Source organism: Protopterus annectens, chromosome 5.part0 (genome assembly GCF_019279795.1).
Source record: "Protopterus annectens isolate FY-2018-M chromosome 5.part0, PAN1.0, whole genome shotgun sequence".
In the NCBI taxonomy this organism is placed as follows: domain Eukaryota; kingdom Metazoa; phylum Chordata; order Ceratodontiformes; family Protopteridae; genus Protopterus; species Protopterus annectens.
This window is the reverse complement of record NC_056735.1, coordinates 1,847,939,154-1,847,961,359: the sequence shown is the minus strand read 5'-3', so window position 1 is coordinate 1,847,961,359 and position 22,206 is coordinate 1,847,939,154. Positions and strand designations below refer to the sequence as shown.

The 22,206-nt window shown below is 37.7% G+C and overlaps 1 protein-coding gene across 1 annotated transcript in view; it reads right to left on the bottom strand.

Annotated features, from left to right (window-relative positions):
• ATP7B (ATPase copper transporting beta) overlaps nucleotides 1–22,206 on the bottom strand; it is a 649,813-nt gene that overhangs the window by 340,576 nt on the left and 287,031 nt on the right. The gene's annotated exons all lie outside the window — the stretch shown is intronic.

The window sequence follows — 22,206 nt, the reverse complement described above, 5'->3', positions numbered from 1 at the left end:
TCAGTGTTTCAGTTTTTATATATTTTAAAAGTATATATTTTTAAATTACTGATGTAACTTACAACATTAGGATTGTAAATCTGGAAAAGTCTGCTTATATACCAAGCGTCTGATCCTTTCCAATACCCTACCTTAGAGGAAGAGGCATAAGACCTATCCTAGATTAAAAAATTCATCCAAATTTTGGGAACTAAAGGCCACCACATGGATACAAAAGCATCTCAATGACTTTGCTGATCAAAGGGCTCCTCCTTCTTTTCCACAAGCATTACTATGTACAACGCAGTACACAGTGAAGATGGGATAAATTATGAAGCCCACTCTGTTTACCATATTGTTTATTTAACCCACTGCATTATTAACACTTATGGCCAAACAAATGGCAGTACAGCAGAACTACATGATGTTATGCCATATTTAGAAGTAGGCCTATACAGGATGTTATCATAAAATCCAGTAGCTCAGGAAAAATATCAGGCAGTGGGTCATGCATTTTAAATCTCAATCATGGAGGTGGTAACACCAAAAGGTAATTTGTTTTGCCACTGGTCCATGAGGTAGCTTATACCACTGACTTTTAACATAAAAATGCATTCTAACAGAACACTGAAACAGTCTCACAGAATTAATTTTGAAACATGGTTTATTATAATATACGTCAAAAAGTCAAAGGAAATAATAAGATGTTGCTTTTGTATGTCAGTGTGTAAAACAGATCTGCAATAACCCTCAGACAAACGGGTTATTCTAAGGTGGAATAGAAAATTAGGTTACTTCACTTAGGTTTTTTCATAGCTCTATTTTTATGGTAAGTTCCTAGTTAACTATTTTATCCTGTTCATCACCTTCACTTTAGTTTGCATTTTGCAATTTAGAAGACTTTACAAGCAAATACATACATACCTGTGATATAGGATAGACACATAGACATAGGATAAACATTTAGCCAGCGGAATTAACATCTAAAAATACATTTTAATGGCAGCTCTTTTTCAAACAGAATGCTGTATTTTCAGTTATATGTTCACATTTTCTTTATGCAGGAGCAAACCCCTCTTAAATCTTCTGTGTGGGGGAAGGGATGTCACCCCACTCCCCATCAAGATTACCATACCTCAGAGCAAAAACAAATATTTCATGCTGCAGTGATATTGGAAATAAAAGGATTGCTTCTTATTGCTTTCCCCAAAGTGAGTCTTTACAGACTATATAATTGGGAATGATCCTTACATGAGCCACTTTACCCATGAGACTGAACCCTAATAAACATATGACATGTTAGAAAAACGTTTGGATGGTTATCAGATGGAAAGTTGTAGGTTCACCATATAATTAACAAAACAAGAAAAAAAACTTCTTCGGCCATTATGAAAGATTTTCTGCAACTTTTGTTGAAAGACCCTGGAGCACTTCCTTGCACTACCTTTAGAAACACAGTTAAACATGTAGTGTTCAGCTTACATCTGGAAAAAAAAAAACAGAAGATGAAAACTGTACAGGTCTGCCACTGGCAATACCAAAAGGTAGGAAGCATCTGCTAAATGGAACTTTAGAACAGATGTGCAGGTCAGTTCTGCCTTGTAACAGCAGAAAAAATATAATTTAGTAATGAAAGAGAAAGAACTAAAACATGACATTATCCTGGGTATACTTAGAGAAAACAACAGAGCTGCTTAGCTTTATAAATACATTCACTATATAAACTTTTTTAAGGACTATGTGCAAAGTTAATTTGTAATACAAGAACAGATTTCTTCAAGTACTGTTCTTTACATCTAACCGTGGTTTTATTTTTAAGAGCTGATACTGTCGCGGCTTAATCTTCCTTTGAAATAAACTGCGTTTACTGAGATAGCAGGCAGCGCTATCTGCATGTTGTTCTAGCCTGGAACAAAGCATTAATTGTTATTTACCTTCCAGGTACTTCTTCTAATGTGTATATTTGTGAGATATAATATACTGGGAATGAGGACGAAATGCCAACCCCCCCCCCCCCAAAAAAGAAAAAGAAAATAGAAAAGTGGAAATATTTACGATGGTAGGGGCTATGATGCTTTCTGAGCCTCTTTCTAAAGCAGGTTAGCAGAAGAGTGTGAGTTGTCTCATTTTTTTTTCAACCACTCTTGTAGCATCACAAAAAAAGAATACATTTGATTAAGTGTTATGGAGCAGAATATAGTTTTCTGAGAAATCTACTTAATGCAGAAAAGCAATGCAGTAAAACAAAGGTTGGTATTCACAGTAATTACATGAATGAGTAAGGGTTAGGGTTATCCTCACTGTATGCAAATGAGCACAGCAAAGCCATGATTCATAGAGGCCACTTGTGTTAATATGCAGTGGCTATGAATGAACAAAAGCAAATAAAGTCATAATGAGATGCAAATGAGAAATGATGTAAAACAGTATATGCTAATTCATGGCATACAGCTGTGCATGTAAATACAGAGGTGGAGTCTAGTTCAACAAAAGCAAATAAAGTCATAATGAGATGCAAATGAGAAATGATGTAAAACAGTATATGCTAATTCATGGCATACAGCTGTGCATGTAAATATAGAGGTGGAGTCTAGTTCAGAACTATGAACGGTGATTTTCAGGTTAGTCTTTCTTTTCTTATAAAAAACAGTATAATTGATGCATGCTGTGATATCTGTGGACTATGCTGTGTGGTGCATGGTCTGCTGTCACTGTTCATCTGACATTCCTTCTCCTCTTTAAATAATAATATATTTTTTTATTTTATAAGAAGCATTTATATTATTGTTTGTAAAACTCATGCCTGAGTGTTCACTGACCTGTTTAGTGATGCAGAAAGGCATCATATAAGCAATAATCACATTTTATCTGTTTTGCATAATACATTCTAGCGAGGTGGTGTATCTAAGTATGCATGTACTGAATGTTCTGAAGTGTTACAAGCAGTAAAATAGTATTACTACAGTACTTAACATTAGTTCATACCTTGCACTTGAATGAAAATGTGTCATATTGGTTTTAATATTATGCAATGATTCCTCACTTTGAATTTCATTGTTTGTTGAGGTACTCTACATCAAATTACTTCATTTTGTCATATACTTTACTTTATGGCCTCAGAGACAAAAAACAAAAATCATTTGTGCAGTAGTGGGGGTGAATTGGCAGCAGTGTTAGTTTACATGGCAAGATAATCAATTAATCTTTAGTTTTTTATTAGTTTTTCTTTGAGGACTTGTGTATTGCTACTTTTAAGCTGTAGGTATCTGACAGTTGTAGAAATAGTAATGCATAGAGAATTAGTGGTGTTAATGACTGTAATGTTAGGTTATAACATACATCTTTCATCCCACAGTTCATTATAGGAATGAAATGCATACAATTAAAAAGTTTAAGTCCCCACTTTTTATTTTGTTAAATTTATTTAATAACTTTGATGTGTATGTGAAGGTCAAATTGCAAGTAACAGAAATGTCACACTTGAATCACAGTAAATTAAGCTCAAATGTGTCATACACATCTCCTAAAGACATGCTAAGTGATGATACAAGTGATTTTAAAGAAGGGCTATCATGAGACCGGAATGGTGAGTTGCTGTGATGTGACCTACCTGATGCAGATGACCCTGCAGACAGTGATCTGCTGCAGGACAGGGTTTGGGACAACAAATGTTCTGGTTGGTGTCAATGAGCGTTGATGTGGCCTGCATGAAATTTGTTAGGCTTGTTTCCCCATGTTAATTACAGTACTTTCTTGAGAAGCACTGGTCATCTGATCTGCCCCCGCATATACTGACAGTATCCCATCCTCTTCCCCTTGCAAGCTTCACTCCTACTTGAGTCTGATAAGTCCTAACTAAGGTATGTACGGAGATGGCCATGGATGCTTGGTGTGCCAAAATACTATGCATCAGTGTGATCATGGTACTATCCCTCCTCTCTGCCATTTCCATGTTGTGCTGGAAATCCTCTCTGACTATTTGTAGATGGCTCTCTGTGGCAGTGCTCTTAGCTCTGATAATGTTACAGCATATTTGCTGCTGGGTAACCAATGTTTTACTTGTTTCGTGGGGTAGCTGTGACAATGTCTGACATCATCCTGAAAGTGTTCCTCTGGGTTTGGAGATACTGCAGGGGTGATCCTCATGTTTTGCCAGAGATAGTCTGCACCTGTCACCCCTGGGATTCAGGTTACTGGCTAAAGCTCTTGCCACTCCTATAGTGCCTTTTTTAGCCAAGGTTCAAAGGATAAAACCACCACCATAACAGATACAAGCATGCAAAATCTGAAGATAATGCTACTCAATGCTAGAAGTCTAAACCTCAAAATGCACTTTCTCGAGGCACTCCTAAAAATGGAGAACATCGATATCTGTGCAGTAAGTGAGACCTGGTTCAAGGCTCCAGACAGCTCCCCTGCAATACCAGGCTACAATTCTTACCACACTTTTCGGCCACAAAACTAAGACCGAAACACTAAAGGTGGAATAGTGTCCATATTCACCAAGGATATTCACATCTCCAGGCTATTTGCTCAACACAATGCATCTGAAATTCTCCAGGTGCAACTAACACTAGGTAACACTGCAATCCAAATTGTAGCTTGCTACAAATCCCCCACCATTCCCCAAGATTCTCACTACACCTTTCTAAACATACTGGAAAATATTAAGATACACCCAAACACCCTAATACTGGGTGATTTCAACTACCCTGCCATTAATTGGGAAAACTACTCGGGTACCAACTCCTTTTCCCAATGGTTCATGGAATTCATAAATTCCAATGCCCTGGATCAACTAATCCATTGTCCCACCAGGGGAGCCAATATCCTAGACCTGGTCATTACCAACATGGGAGATAGATGCTCCACACCAGTGGTCACCCCCTCATTGGTCAGGTCTGACCATAAGCAAATCATCTTTGACATGCACATCCCACCCCCACCCCCACCCCCCAGTAAGGAAACCTCCTTAAAAAAATTCTCCAAAGCCAACTTCATGCATCTGAAGTCAGAAGTGACAAACCTCACAACACCCACGCAGACGGGATCTGGAAGTTCGACTGCAGAATCCTACACTAAAGCACTGTATGAGCACATCAACTCGTGCATGAATCGTGCCATCCCAAATAGAACCAAGATGCTCTTCTCCAAAAAAAGGAAGCCAATCTGGTGGTCCCCTGCTATAAACAAACTATACAACAGAAGGAAGAAACCGTTGCAGAAAAGAGGAAAATCCCAGGATGCAAGAAACTCCCTCACCAGCCTCAGTAAGAAGCTGAGATCCCTCATAAAATCCTCAAAAGCCAGTTACGAAAATAAAATTGCCAAGGATTCCAAAGACAACCACAAGGCATTCCATAGTTATGTCAAAAATCTAAATGGCAATGCTCAGATCTGCTCTGAGCTACAACAGAATGGCATTAAATATACTGATCCCAAGGATATTGCCAATATCCTGGCAGATCGATTTAGTGCCAACTTCACCCCCCCTCTCACCCCCTAAAGGGCCCATCTCAATACCAAAAGATTGCCAAATTCTGAACAAAAAAAGCCAAAACTAATAAAAAATAGAACCACACAGTCCAGCCAACCTAGTTTATTAACAAACAGAACAAAACAAACCACAACACTTTCACCCTTTCACATCAAGGGCATCTTCAGAGTACAAAAGCATCAAAATAGTTCCACCCCTTATATAAATGGTGTAATGAATAATTGATAATTAATTGATTAGATTGATTATAACCAACTAATTAATTAATTGAAAACTGTGGACAACCATAAAAATTCCATGATGTTCAATATCAAAACTCAAAACTCAATGTACAACAGAATGGCATTAAATATACTAAGGATATTGCCAATATCCTGGCAGATCCATTTAGTGCCAACTTCACCCCCCTCTCACCCCCTAAAGGGCCCATCTCAGTACCAAAAGATTGCCAAATTCTGATAATCATGGCCACACAGGTAGAAACAGCACTCTCCAAAGCTAAGAATACAACTTCCATGGGATCAGATGACATCCCAGGCTGTGTACTACATGAACTACAAAAGTTTGAAAATCCGTAGTCCTTTGGGTATCTGTCCCAGTTCCAGAGATCGCTCAAGAAAAGCATTGTCCATTTGTAACGATTTGTAAGTCTTAAGTGTTCTTTCAAAATTCTTGAACTGCTTGTCCAGGCTACCATTATCTCTAAAGTTTTTTATCTGGTTGTTACAAAAATTTGGTGCCGCCAAAAGAGTTTTTAAATCACAAGTGTTCCTTTTGGAACCCATAACTGCAGCATATGAAGCTCCTTGTATACCGTCTCTAGTATTCTTTACCAAATTCAGGGGTGGAGCATCAGATATAACAATTCCTGCACCAAGGTTACCACCTCCTTCAGCTGGGCTTGAAGAACGATTACTAGCCGACGGATGTAAAGGGCTGGAAGATGGAGTGGAATGGATAGTATATAACCGCTCCTGGGACTCTGTAATAGTAATATCCTCCTCGGTCGCACCAATAGGTATTTTGGCACTACTGTCCTGAAGCGCTTGAATGAGCCTTTGCGTAACTTCCATATGTCTTAAAAGTAACTGTTCCATAATGTACTGTTGCTTGAGAAACGGCAAAAAATAAATAAATAAATAAACAAGGCACAGCTGGGATGTCAGGATGAGATGCCCTTGAGGTGAAAGGGTGAAAGCGATTAGTACGGTGTTGTGGTTTTCTTTATTTGTTTTTTCGTTGTTCTGTTTGTTAATAAACTAGGTTGGCTGGACTGTGTGGTTCTATTTTTTACAAATTCTGATAATCACGGCCACACAGGTAGAAACCGCACTCTCCAAAGCTAAGAATACTGCTTCCATGGGATCAGATGACATCCCAGGCTGTGTACTACATGAACTACAAAAAGAACTGGCACCTCACCTAAGTGTCATGTTTAATCATAGCCTCACCTCAGTCTTCGTGCCCACTGAGTGGCGCACAGTTACAGTTATCCCGGTCCACAAGGGAGGATCCGCCTTGGATCCCGGGGACTACCATCCCATCAGTCTGACAAGCCTGATCTGCAAGGGCATGGAATGCATTATCATGGAACTTATAAACAAAGACATTGGCAACCTTCAAACACTGTACCCCACCCAGTTTGGGTTTGTGAAGGGACGATCTTGTCTCTTGAATCTGATTGACTTCTTCGAATCAGTCTCCAGAGTTGTGGATGAGGGTAAGGTGGTCCACACAGCCTATCTGGACCTCGCCAAGGACGTCGACACCATCCCCCACTCTGGAATCATAGATAAACTTACTAAGCTGGGCATAAATCCATACATCACTCGATGGGTTGCCAACTGGCTTACTGACAGAACCCAGACTGTAAAAGTAGCCGACTCCAAATCCAGCTCCAACAAGTGACAAGTGGAATACCTCAGGGTTCAGTCCTGGGACCACTCTTGTTTGGCATCTACTTCTCTGAAGTACAGGCCAACACTAAGGGACTCTGGCTAACAAAGTTTGCAGATGACTGCAAACTGGGAGCCATTATTGATTCCCCAAATGATGTGGATATTCTACAAAAAGGCCATACAGTAACAGATGCCTGGTGCCAGAGCCATGGGCTCAAGCTTAATGCCAAGAAATGTATAGTTATCCCCTTTGGAAAAAAACATGTACCCATGAATTACCAAATAGGTGGCAGGACGCTAAACATCGAAAGTATGATGAGAGACTTAGGGACACAGGTGGACAGTGGTCTCACTTTCGATAACCACATCGCCACAACAGTCAGGAAATCCTTTGATGTGGCACACCTCATCACTAAGGGCTTTTCATCCAGAAAAAAGGAGGTCATTGTCCCACTGTACTCATCCCTCATTAGACCCATTATAGAGTATAATGCCCCGTTTGGTATGTACCTCACAAGACATCTGCAACAGCTGGAAAGGCAACAGAAATACCTCACTAAAAGAATCACAGGCCTAAAGCAGATGCCATATGCTGACCATCTAAAAAAACTCCAGCTATACTCTGTGGCATATCGTCTACTCAGAGGCGATCTCTGCTTAATATACAAGGTCATGTCAAACCCTGAGCTGTTGGACATGCTCCACTTAAAGAAATCCCAATCCCTTAGAGGCACAAGCTCCAGGGATCTAAACCTTGTCATCACAATGAACAAAACATGCTGGAGGGATAGGTTCCTGACCCAGAGACTCCCCATACTCTGGAATAGACTGCCCATACATGTCAAGCAGAGTGCCCCATTGGATCTCTTCAAAAGGAGCCTTGATGATTGGATGGGAGATAGGAAATTCACCCCCAGGGATCATGTCAATCACCCTGCTAGACAGGGGCCCAGAGAAGTAAATATTGTGGGAAGAAATATCCAGGGAATTGGGAATTGTTATGGCTAGGCTTTCATAGGCCTTAGGGCCGATAGCCTAGTACCAACCTATGAACCTATATACAACTGTGAGTGCAAGCATGTGCTTGACTTTGTGATGGACTGTCACTTCCTGCAGAGTTACTAACATGTTGTGAGGTGTGAGATCATGACATTAAACCTGGAGACTGTGTGCCACTTCCCACATCCTACCTCATAAATATAACTACATTATCATCATCATCATCTTCAGCCATACTGCTATTGAGATGCTCAGAATTTCTTTGTATAGAGGAACTGCTGCTGGCCCTGAAAAAATTATTTAAAAACATTACCAGTAAAAAAGTATCATAACCTAGTTTATGCTGAGTAAGGAAATGTGGGGAAAACTTACCATGCATACTGCTTTCACTGTTATTCTATGCGGATGTGAAACGTTCACCTGTTAATAGTAATTGTCATGTGTTTAATGTAAACATTCAATGTCAGCATTCAGTTGTGTTTATAACGATATGACAATGTTTTAAACCAACTTTCCTCAGCATGTGTGCACTGCTGCTGCAGACGTTGGTAATAGCCAGTATCCACACCACCTCTGATTATTCCACTCCCATCATCTCCTGTGTCACATTCATCCCCATGAATCAAAAGGAGGTAGCAAAGGGATAAGTGTCGGAGGCCCCTCCAGTATAGGTATGGGCAACTGCATTCAGTCTTGCCTTGGCTCTAGTATGTCCTACTATATAAATTTAACCTTTTCTTGCACTGTGTTAGTGTGTGGCGCCTTCCACCAACTGCATTAATGTCTATTACATCTTAATTCCAGGCTTTTGTCCTCTCATCCTGTTTGGGTCCTCCTTTACTGAACAGACATTTGCCATAAGTCCTAAGGGCTGTCATAGGTATGCATGTTTCCTCGTGGCTGAAATTGTGGTTTCTCTGCCTTCCCTTGTTTTGCATCATGAGTCCACATAAAATATTTGCTACAGTTTTATACATTTTTTTTAATGTAATCAATAGTTAACAACAATGAAAGCAAGGCTGTCATCCTCATAAAAAAGTTAGATGGCACAAAGCCCATATTTATATATACATTCATATTCTTAGTTCAGCCAAGTAACATTATACTGAAGTAATATTTGCACTATCATGAATACATTCACAACAGTAAAGCAAACAGCTTGTTAACAGATCCTTCCGTTCCCTATCCCCTACCACTTTCTTGTAATCATAATACTGTCATTGTTCATTAGAAATCTCCCAGTAAAGCCAACAAACAATCCTTGCCATCTCAATACTTCACTGAATCACTGCATTTCTACTATGTATACATAATGACTAAATGACATCAAAATAAAATATTTTCTTAGTCAGTATGTATAAGCACTTCCCATGTCATTGTTCCCATGTATGCATAAGCACTTCTCGTACATTCTGTTTTAGTTCAATAAAGACTTATAAAAATAAAATTGTTTAATAATAATAAATTGAGTGATGTCCACTTTATGTTTGAATTTATTATTTGTACTTTTTGTTTGCCTTTTCTTCCTTTTTCTCTTTTTCTTATTTTAATTATGCATTCCTTTAGCTTTCTTTATTTTCTTTGTCTTCCATTCCTGTTCATTTTTTTATAGATCTAAATTCCTCAGGAGCAGCTCTGCCACGTACTTCCTAGGTTAGGGAATATTCAGCCCATGTTCATCCAGGGACATCCTCACAGGATCAGGACAGCGGTTCCAGTCCTGTAGGCACCCTGGCAAGCCTCACTAAATGGGGGCTTCAGGACTTGGTTAAGGATATGGTGGAGCCAGTCATGGACAGATGATTTCAGCCAATTGAGGCTTCACTTCAGCAGGTGGAAGACTCACTGCCCCAGTCTTTGCTAGCCAGTGAGCCATCACAGATCCCTGCCCCCATAATACTGTGGTCCTTTACTGCAACACCATCTGGCAGTGGAAAAATGTGAGGCCTTGTGGACTGGGGACTGCTGTTGGTCACCACTCCTTATCACCCCTTCCTTCCTTTATGCTATTTTCTATCCCCTCTTACCTACTTCCAGCCACACTACCCTCTTATATAAAAATGTTTCAAAAAATAGGGTGCTCTATTACAGCCGAATATATAGTACCCCTATTCTCCCACCTCCTCCAGAACAACACTCTTGACCTGTTTGTTGTGTCTTCCCTTTTTCAGACTTTCCTATTTCTCCCTTTCCACTCTTTAATGAAAACATCTGGATGTCTGTATAAGGATACACCTATATAAAACATAATAAACCCCTTTATTTTTTTAAATATTAATAATAAAAGCTGCAGAGTCCACTGCTTGCCTTAAGTTTTTCAAGTGTGACTGTGCATAGCTGCATTTGTCCACAATATCCAAGTACATACACAGTTATATGAAGCCTACGGTTTTCACGTAGTCTTTTACATATACTTAACACTTATCTTCAGATACTTTATGCTTTTGCTGTAAGCAGGTATGTTTATCAAAACACCTTTGCATTCCCATGGTCAGCGAGAATAACTTGCCCTTAGTTTATTTTCATATACACTCTTCATGGATAACTGCTATGCAGACACAAAACTCCACACTATGAATTCCAACACAAACATTATATGGAGCACTTCAAGTTTAATTCTCATAACAGAATAGCTAATGAATCTGTCACTGAGTACTTTGCAGAGCTGAGGAAGTTAGCTCCCTACTCTAATTGTGCATGTGTTGCAGGTAATTTTGGAAGATACATTAGTCTGTGGAATAGTTAATGACAGTAGAGAATACTGTTGGCTGAAAAAAAAAACTTCTGTAAAGCATCTAAAATGGCTCAAATATGGGTAGCAGTTCTTAGAAATATGTTGGGTTTACATTGGCATATAACAGAAGTTTATTGTAGCAAGACAGAGGATACAGAAAGCTGACATTAACAGTATGACATTTACAAAGAAGTGATACAGAAGAAAATGTATAGTTAAAGCATGTTATCTGTGTGGTGGATATCATTACACACATGATGGCAATTTTAAAACAAAGACATTTAACAGCAGTCTATCTGACTTGATGGGGAAAATTTGGAAAAAAAATTGTCAAATAACAGTGTTATAAAATGGGTCAGAAACCAAACATTGGTTCAAAAGATTGAAAATAAACAGCCCCTTCTTATAAATGATGCTTCCCATCATGTGAATGCAGTTGAGAAGGTGTAAGATGAGAAAAAGACCGCTGACACAACATCTCATAGTCTAGAAAGAATGGTCATCCCAAAAATGATTGTTATACAATATACATTAAAAATGGATGCTGAACTTGAGTTGTCCAAACTAGACAAAGGCTGTTCTGTCACTGTGATAAATAATACAAAATAAATTCAATTGTAGAGAAACATAAAAATACTAAAGCATGAATGTAGTATTGCCTTGAAAAGCATACACACGGCACATAGCAGACATTCTGGATGCCATCAAAGTTATAGATGCTTTCGAAAGCAAAGTCATTTTCTAGTTTGTTCAAGAAAGACTGGTTGAAGAAATTGAATATAGGCTGCAATACTACAAATGATTAGTCTGAGATGAAAGTTACCAAATATTTTCAAAAATTTGCTAGAAGTCCTAAAATATTTAAAGATACACTAGGCAGATCAGAAGAAGTATTGCAAAGATACTTTTGAGCAGCAATGCATTAATAAGGATTTTCAAACCAAGTTCAGAACTATTTGCTTTAAAGGCATATCTAGAAGTAGAATTAAACTCCTTTCCAAGAAAAAAAAAACTGAACTTACAAGTTTTCTGAATGGACTACACCATCATTCTTCTTCTTCTTTCGGCCCCCCGTTAGGGGTCACCACAGCAGATCATCTATTTCCATTTCTTCCTGTCCTCTACATCTTGCTCTGTCACACCAACCACCTGCATGTCCTCTCTCACCACATCCATAAACCTTATCTTAGGCCTTCCTCTTTTCCTGTTACCTGGCAGCTTCATCCTTAACATCTTTTTCCCAATATACTCTGCATCCCTCCTCAGCACATGTCCAAACCAATGTAATCTTGCCTCTCTGGCTTTGTCTCCAAACCTTCCAACCTGCACTGACCCTCTAATACACTTATTCCTAATCCTGTCCACCCCCGTCACACCCAGTGCAAATCTTAACATCTTTAACTCTTCCACGTCCAGCTCTCATGCCTGCCTTTTTGTCATTGCCACTGTCTCCAACCCATAGCTAGTCCCACTACCCTCTTGTAGACCTTCCCTTTCATTCTTACTGGTACTTGTCTGTCACAAATCAGTCCTGACATTTTTCTCCATCCACTCCATCCTGCCTGTACTCTCTTCTTCACCTCTCTTCCACGCTCACCATTACTCTGAACTGTTGATCCCAAGTATTTAAACTCATCCACCTTCGCCACCTCTACTCCCTGCATCCTCACCATTCCTCTATCCTCCCTCTCATTCACACACATATATTCTGCCTTAGTCCTGCTGACCTTCATTCCTCTTCTCTCTAGAGCATATCATTCTTGCCATGAAACCAGATTTCTCATATAGGGAGAAATATTGTACAAATAAAGAGAATTTCATACTTAGTAGAGGTACCTCATCCACAAAATGGAAAACTTGTTTTTGACAAGGATAGATCTTAGTGGTGTAATCTTTTGCGATTTCAGACAGCAGGGCTAGAATGGAATGATTAGATCCAAATGTCTTCACTATGGGCCAATATCCAAACTCTATACTTTACATATTTCAAAAACTCCATTTTAGCAAACTATCTGCTGTATCTTTCAGCTTTTCCCGGTTAGGGGTCGCCACAGCGGAACTCTGGTCCGCTAATGATTGGCAGCAGATTTTTACATACCGAGTTGCCAGCCCTGACGTACAACCTTCAACGAAGGTACACCCATTCACGCATGTCTCCACACGGAAGACGTTTTAGCTGAGAATCGAACAGGACAACATCTTACTTTGAAGCAACAACGCTACTGCAGCACCACAATTTAAAAAAGGAAACAAGGGGATGTGAAGTGCTGGCAATATTAACCATAAGATGCTGATTATTTTCATGTCTTATGGAATTGTATGGCATATTGTCAAGATAATGCACCAACGAACGTTATGCCTTGAGGAAAAATATTCATTGTTTATTTGATACAGGCTTCTGGATTCTTGGTATCATAGCGTAGCCCTTGTGATATGAATGTGATATGAAAGGCTTTTACCTTGAGCGAATGAGATTGACTTTTGCCTCAGTATAGAGAACTGAGTGAAAGGGTTAATTTAGTTATTTTTTTATTTTTCTGTAAAACAGAATCATCTAGTCTATGTGACTGAAAGACACTTGTTTATTACATTGTTTTACATTTCTAGCAGTTTGATAACACACCATTTATTAGTCTGTGTGATTAAAAGACACGTGTTTATTACATTCTTTCACATTTCTAGAAGACTGATAAGGTACTTGTTTGTGACATTATTTTATATTTTTCTCAAGTGAAATTGTAGAGTTATAGGGGTTGGCAGGTTTGATTGGAACATTCTGAGATATGTATCCAACATCTCTGGTCTGTTGTGGAAAGTCTTTCTTGATCGCTAAAGGTTAAGTTCCCAGAAAACCAGGACTCTCTGTCAGTTAGCAGAGGCCTCACCTGTGGAGTGGATGCACTGTCCAGGACTTTCCCAATAGAGTCTAATACCTGACCGCAACTGGCTTCCCCGGTCAAAGTGTGAGCTAGGATGAAGTCTCTTACTTTTTCTGTGATGTATTACCTTTTTCCTTCCACTTTACTCTTTTTAATATTAATGTTAAGGCTTGCCTGACATAGAAGTATAACTGGCTCGATATTAATATTAATGCTTGCTTGACATAGAATTATAGCTGGTTTTATATTAATGCTTGCCTGATATAGAAGTATAGCTGGTTTGATATTAATACTTGCCTCACTTAAAAGTATAACTGGTTTGATATTACTATTAATGTTCACCTGATATAGATGTGTATATTGTCTAATAAATCTTTGTTCATTGTAGTGAAAATTCTTTGTCTTGATCATTTTTGTCCTGCTATGAAATTATGTTTAGGCAATACATTCTCTTGGTGTAGTCAGCAGGTTTTGAAATGTTTAAGAGAAAGTTTATATGTGTGAATGCACTCATTGCTTTGAACTGTATGTAAAAAAGTATAAAACTCCAGTTGAACTGTGGAGACATATATATTTGCTTTTGTTTAAAACTCTGTTAAGTCATGGTAAAGTTTACAGGTTGTAGAGACAGCTGAAATGTTTCAGCCCTACTGCTAGCAGTGGAATGTTTTCAACAGAGGTAAGAAATTATTAGAGCTTAATGAAAAACACATGCCAGTGTTAAAGAAACATGACATACAGGTTAAAAACTATATGCAAACTGTTTTAGACATTTTGCCTAGTGCTGATGTTGATACACAAATTGATGCTACAAAATGTACAGTAGGGCACACAGATGACACTTGTAAAGATTTGCATGAAGTGTGTGCAAATGTACAAAATTAAAAGAATTGGTTATGACAGAAACATGCAGATTTATGAGTTAAAGATAAAATAAATTCTAGTTCAGCTGACACAGCTAAAGTGCTTAGAGACGTATTGGGTGTGGCCAGATAGAAAAAAGAGTAATTACACATTTATGTTGTGTAGGGTATACCATAACTAACAATCAAGTTAAATGAATATAGCTTTTTTAGGATTTAACAAGTGTAACAGCTCCATACAGCTCCATACTAACACAGGAATACATTAGGATTTAAAAGGTTAAAAATTACAGCAGCCAAAAGTTCAAAGTGTAACAGCTCCATACTAGGTGTGGATATGTCATTAGAGTTTACACAGTTATTAGAGTATTTTAATATTACAGTTTCTGACAGGAGGCTAGAACAGGCAGAGCATGACAACGAAGATATTTTTAAGCATTAACATTTTTTTCTCTTGGTATTGATAAAGATGGGTTTAGTAAGAGCAATAGGATGTGGGGAAGTGTAGACAGGTGGGGGATGTGAACAGGAACATACTGAAAATGACATCAGCCCCTCCAGTTGTGGGAAGCTCTGATGATAGACAAATTGCATGTTTTTTTCTGTAAAAAAATGGGATATATCAAGCAGGACTGTGTATACTACAGAAAATGGAAAAATAGGCAAATAGAGAAACAAGTATTTGCAAGGGACTTAGAAGAAAAAAATAAGTCAAAAAGGAGGCACAGCAGTTTATTGGCTTATTTGGATTCTGGAGACAACATATTCCATACTTTCTCCTTTGTATAAAGTAACCAGGAAAACCTATGAATTTAATTGGGAGGACAAACAACAGCAAGCCTTTGAAAGAGCTAAACAAGCACTACAACAGGCCCTTGATTTATGCCCTATGCTTAAGGGAGAGGTAGAATTGCATGTATCAGTATATGACCAGTATGCTAACTGGAGTTTATGGCAGAAACAGAATGCAAAATGAGTACCTTTAGGATTTTGGACTAGAAAGTTACCCAAAGCAGGAAGTAGGTACACTCCCTTTGAAAAACAACTGTTAGCTTGTTATTGGGCTGTTGCAGATACCAAACAAATGACCATAGGACATACTGTGCCTTTAAAACCTGAGATTCCTATTATGCAATGGGTGATGAGTTCACCTAAGATGCACCAGATAGGACAAGCACAAGAAGCTAGTATAATAAAATAGAAATGGTACATGCAGGATTGAGCTAAGGTAGCCATAGGGGGGTGGTTGTGTTACATGAAACATAGCTCAGATGCCTGTGTCTAATGAATTACAGTCACAATCTCTATTTGAAACAACTCCAGTAACTGAATCTCCTGTTAAATGGGGACAGCCTTTTGCTCAGGCATCATTAAAGCAGTGACAACATGCTTGGTTTACAGATGGGTCAGCTAAATATGTAGGACATAAGAGGTGCTGGAAAGCTATATCTTATAATCCTACTACTAACAAATTATTAACTGTTACAGATGATGGTAAGAGTAGTCAGTATGCTGAGCTTTATGCTGTTTTTCAGGCTTTGAGGCAAGAGACACCAGGAACATGACACATTTATACTGATTCTTGGTCAGTGGTAAATGGTTTACCATATATCATACAAGGGCATTTAGGTAAGGGGTTACCTGGACAAATGTGACAGCTTGATTACATAGGACCATTACCTTTTAGCAAAGGATGTAAGTATGTATGTACAGCAGTAGGTGCTTTTTCAGGGTATCTGCTCGCTTATCCATGTAAGAGAGCTATGCAGGTAAACACTATAAAAAAGTGATTTGATTATTTTGTACTATGGTGTTGCTTTGCAGATACAAAGTGATAATGGTTCACATTTTAAATGTAAAATAGTACAGAATTACAGTAAGCAATATAATAGTGAATGGGTATTTTATATACCATATTACCTGCAAGCTATAGGTTTAATAAAATGAAATAATGGATTATTAAAAGAACGATTAAAGAAATTGGGAAATGGTTCCCTACAAAATTGGAGGGACAACTTGAATACAGCTTTACAAATCTTAAACAATAGAACAATTACAGAAAGTGAGACTCTGTTAACAAGGATGATAACTCTGTCATTACAAATCAGACCTTATGCTACCAACATTGTTGTTTACTGGGAAATAAAGGAAGGTGCATTAGCTCCCTTTAGGGCTACCCCAGAAGCAGTTGGCTTAGATTTACATGCATTACACATGCACAGGTTAAAACCTAGAGACATTCAATTGATTGAAAGCAGAATAGGGTTTCAAATTCCTCTGGAACATTTTGGATGGATTGCTACTCCTTCCAGATTAGCTTTGAAAGGAATACAAATAATGGGAGGTATAATCAATTACTGATTAATCTGATCTAATCTAATCTGATTACCAAGGTGAAATTAAAGTAGTACTGCTAAATAGTGGTGATTCTGATCTGTTGATACAAAAGGGAGATAGAATTGCTTAATTGATTATTATGCCAATATATATGGGAACTGTAACAAAATGTACAGCTCCTACTACTTTAACTGTGAGAGGAGATAAAGGGTTAGAATCTACAAACCTGAGCGATGGGGCAAAAATCTGGATTCACTCACCAGATAAGCAGCCTGAGCAGGCTGAGGTTATTGTAACTGGAAAGTATAATACTATCTTAGTGATGAAACCAGGCCAGGAAAATTGAGAATATGTTCCTGCAAGTAAATGTTATTTATGAGAATAATTATGCTATTCTACTCTGATTTTCAGATTCTTTTGAAGAAAGTGATATTCATTGTCTGTGCCATCAGTGTACTGTGTGGAGTCTGTTTAATCTAATTTATGATCTCCGCTATAAGAGTCATCCACCAAAACACCACGATGATTGAGTGGGGATGGGTTAACAGTACAGTACGCAAAATAGAACCCAAGGAACTTTTACCTGTCCTGCTGGACAAGGATGTTCTTTTGCTAATTTAACTTTTGAAGGAAACTTTGCCATTTGGAGAGTGAGGAGAGGACATTTATATATTCAATTACCGGATGAAGGATAAGTCTTGGTAACAATTAAAAATGAAACAGACATATAATGCTGCAACTGTGAATATGATCAAATGTATAAAGACAATTATCACTCTTGTCAGCATGGAACTGATATTTAAAATGAAACAATTAACATGCAAAATATCACCATATTGTTTTGTATTAACAAAGCTTGAATCACAAATCTACATGCATGGGGTTAACAAATATTTGTATTAAATAGTAACCCAAAGATTATGTGTGAGTTTTGGGTTTTTGCCTTTAGTGTTTGGACCTCCAATTTATTCCTTCCAGTACTTTATGCCACAAATCTAGGGAAATTACATAGACTTTAGCAACAAGACTCAAACTGGAATATTGCAGTGACACTACAAATGGACTGATCTGTGGACAACATTCCCCTCTGTATGAGACATATTTTCTGCAGCACTCTGTCAACATATGTAAATGGACTATACTACCTCCTACTTTTGAAATGTTTGTATAAATTGCTCCACAATTTGTATGTTTAATAAATCGACCTTTATATTTCACTACAAGGACTCCTTTTGTTGGATGTTTAACAAATATTACTCATTTAACTTGGTATAACAGTACTTATGTATTTACCCCTGTTGATCATGTCAGCATCTTACCAATGGAATCCAGAAATGATTATTGTACTTAACATGATATCATCATTAGATTCTTTGAATATGGTAATTAACATGTCACAACAGTTACAGGAACATCTACAAATTGTAAATCATAGCATATTGCATCATGAAATGAATAGTATAATCCTGAGTAATAGATTAATCCATTTAGCAAAGAAAACTGAATCTGATACAGCACACAGTTGGTGGAACATATTTACTGGATGGTCAAAATCAGGAAAGAAATTATTAAATTGGATAATTCATCCTGTTTTGATAATTATAATGCTCTTAATTCTATTAACATTTTGGAATTATTTAGCTTATCGGATACATTGGAAAACTGTGAAGGTATTACCAGTCTCATATATGTGAGTCAGAAGTCAAAGGACTGTGATACAAAAGGCTTTTACCTTGAGTGAATGAGAGATTGACTTCTGCCTCAGTGTAGAGAAAGGGTTAATTTACTTATTTTTATTTTTCTATGAAACAGAATCATCTAGTCTATGTGACTAAAAGACACTTGTTTATTACATTGTTTTACATTTCTAGCAGTTTGATAAGACACCTGTTTATTAGTCTATGTGATTAAAAGACACCTGTTTATTACATTCTTTCACATTTCTAGAAGTCTGATAAGTTATTTGTTTGTTACATTCTTTTATATTTTTCTCGAGTAAAGTTGCAGAGTCATAGGGGTTGGTAGGATTGACTGGAACATTCTGGGATGGGTGGCCAACTTCTCTGGTCTATTCTGGAAAGTCGTTGCTGATCCCTAAAGGTTTTGTTCCCAGGAAAATTAATATAAACTGGGACTTCCTGTCAGTTGTTTGAAGTCTCACCTGTGGAGTTGATGCACTGCCCAAGACTTTCTACCTGACCGCAACAGGGCTTCCCAGTAAAAGTGTGGGCTGGGATAAAGTCTCTTCCTTCATCAGTTATGTATTAACTTTTTCTTTCCCCTTTACTCTTTTTAATATTAATGTTAATGCTTGACTGACATAGAATTATAGCTGGTTTGATATTAATATTAATGTTTGCCTGATGTAAATGTATAACTGGTTTGGTATTACTATTAATGGGTTCCTGATATAGAAGTATAAGAGTGCATTGTCTAATAAAGCTTTGTTCACTGTAGTGAAAATTCTTTGTCTTGATCATTTCTTTCCTGCTAAGAAATTGCGTTTAGGCAATACAACCCTCAAATTTGTTAAAATGTGAACTGAAAGGGTTAAATCATGTACAAACTGTGATCTCAACATTAACTTTCCAAACAAAGAAATATTTAATAATGGACATTTCTACAGATTTACATTGTTATATAAATTGTTTAGGTCAAGCTTTAGATTCAGATGTGGACTTCAGTTAATGAAATTAATTTTGGTCAGTTTTTTTTTCTATTTTTTCCTTGGTATAGTTTGTGTTCATAATTGTGTATTACTTATGTATGTTCTTTGTTGTTATACACCGTTGGTCTTGTAAACAAGTTTTAGTTTGCAATAAAAAAAGATGTAGAACTTGCTTACTGTGTTAGCTGACAGGAAATTTCAAAGAAGGATACGAGTCATATATACAAAAGCTCTTATAAGAGTTGTTCAGATATAACTGACTGCCTTTTAGTGTATGCACCACAGCTGTTATGCTGCAAAAAATGAAGGAAAGAATGCTGCAAGGTATTTGGATTATATTTTGGTAAATGGCAATCAGAAAAAATACATACTTCAGAGACTGTAGTAATCAGGTTAGAAAATACCGAGTCATGCTTAAAAAATGTTAAAATGTCTTTTTTTGGGAAAAAGTGACTTTTCTATTTCATAATATAGCATTGCATTCAGTCAGAAAGAAAAGGAAAGGATAATATCGACTGATTGAGCTGGGTGCTTTTGCAACCACTGCTGAATGTGAAAAATGCACTCTCTTCAATGATCATTACTACTGGAGAACGTTCTCTTTTTCAGTGTGGAAATACCTTGGAGTTGAGTATATTACAAAACAGGGTACAGGTCATGCAAAAAAAGTACAATGATAATAAACTGAAAAAAATGACCTAGGGAAATGGAAACCCTCAAGAGTAAATTACGTAATTAATAGTGCATCCTAGGTTCAGGTGTCAAGCTTACACCCTACGTAGCTTCCAAAAAGATGATCTGCATAATCTTAGTTTGATGTTTTCTACTTCCCTTATATAGTTCAAGATTATTTTGAACAAACTGTACATTTATTTATTTATATAAATACATTTTGGACAAACTGAACAAAACTATTTTCTAACTACAAGGGCCAGATTATTTCTTAACCTTAGAAATTGTATAATGCATCTATCAAAGTTTTTCTGCTGTTGATGTATTGTTTTGTTATTAGTTTCCTCAATAATCTGCCAGTTTCCCCAGTGATATGCATCATGTACAGAGTCATCCCTCCACATCCTTGCTACTTATATATACCAACTCCCCAATCACATAAAAGCAGGGAAAGGGCGTGGTCCTAATTCTTGTTATACACAATTTCACATCACTACAGTCAATCAGCTGTTACATTGAACAAATGAGTTCAAATTAGCAGCATGCAGTCAACTAAACGTGGAACTTAGAAATTCACTGTTCACATATATAGACACTCACACATCAGATAGATAGATAGATAGATAGATAGATAGATAGATAGATAGATAGAAAGATAGATAGAAACAGAAACAAGTAAAGTATGTGAGAGATGTATATACACAATGTCTCTGGAGAAAAAACTCTCTTATACAAGCACTTTTAATAACAATCTTGTTGTCACAGACACACAAAAATGCTACACCCACCACACGTAGTACACACCCCACACACACACCTACTTATGTCGAGGCACTTAACTGCTATCTTCCCAAATTCCAAAGACTTCCCTGACATTCCATCTGCAAAAACAATCCTCATCAAACCTAAAAGCAACACCTAATACTGCATATACTGCTACATTCAGTGGACCCTCAACTACCATGTCCTTAAGACAAGTCAATCCACTACCCAGGACTTAGTCCGAGGGGACTCCATTGTACAATATACTGATACCCTTTTCACCAGATCAAACAAGGAGAAAATAATTGTCAGTTGCCAGTCAGGGCCCAGGATCTGCCAAGTTACACATACATTCAAGTCACTGCACCACAGGTACCAATATGAGTCAGTCATAGTCCATGTAGGTATAAATGACCTGCTACATACCTCCCTAGACTATTTGAAGAGAGATATTATGGAGCTCTCGGACTGTGTGTCATAGGCTGGTATATGCCTTTCACTGAATAACATTCTACCTTCACCAAGGATGATGCCACAATATGAACATCAGATGACTGACGAATAATTGTTTTTGTTTGTCATTGTGAGAGAACATGACTAATAAAGCACAATGCTTTAACAAGGATAGTCTGCACTACTTCCCTCTAGGTTTTCCAGTATCGGTTAAAACATTGTCCTCTGCATGAAGCCTTTTTTAGGCAATTCCAAATTGACAAACATTCCAACATAGCAAAGTCTACCAAAGGAAGTCTAAAGGTGCTACTGCTCAAAGCCAGGAGTCAAAACAAGAAGCTCCACTTCCACTTCCACCAACTTCTCCTCACCTTGGAGAATGGAGGCATCCGTGCAGTTACTGAGGATATGGTTTAAAGTCACAGAAAGTATCCTGACAGTGTAAAGCTTCAGTGCCTTCCACAC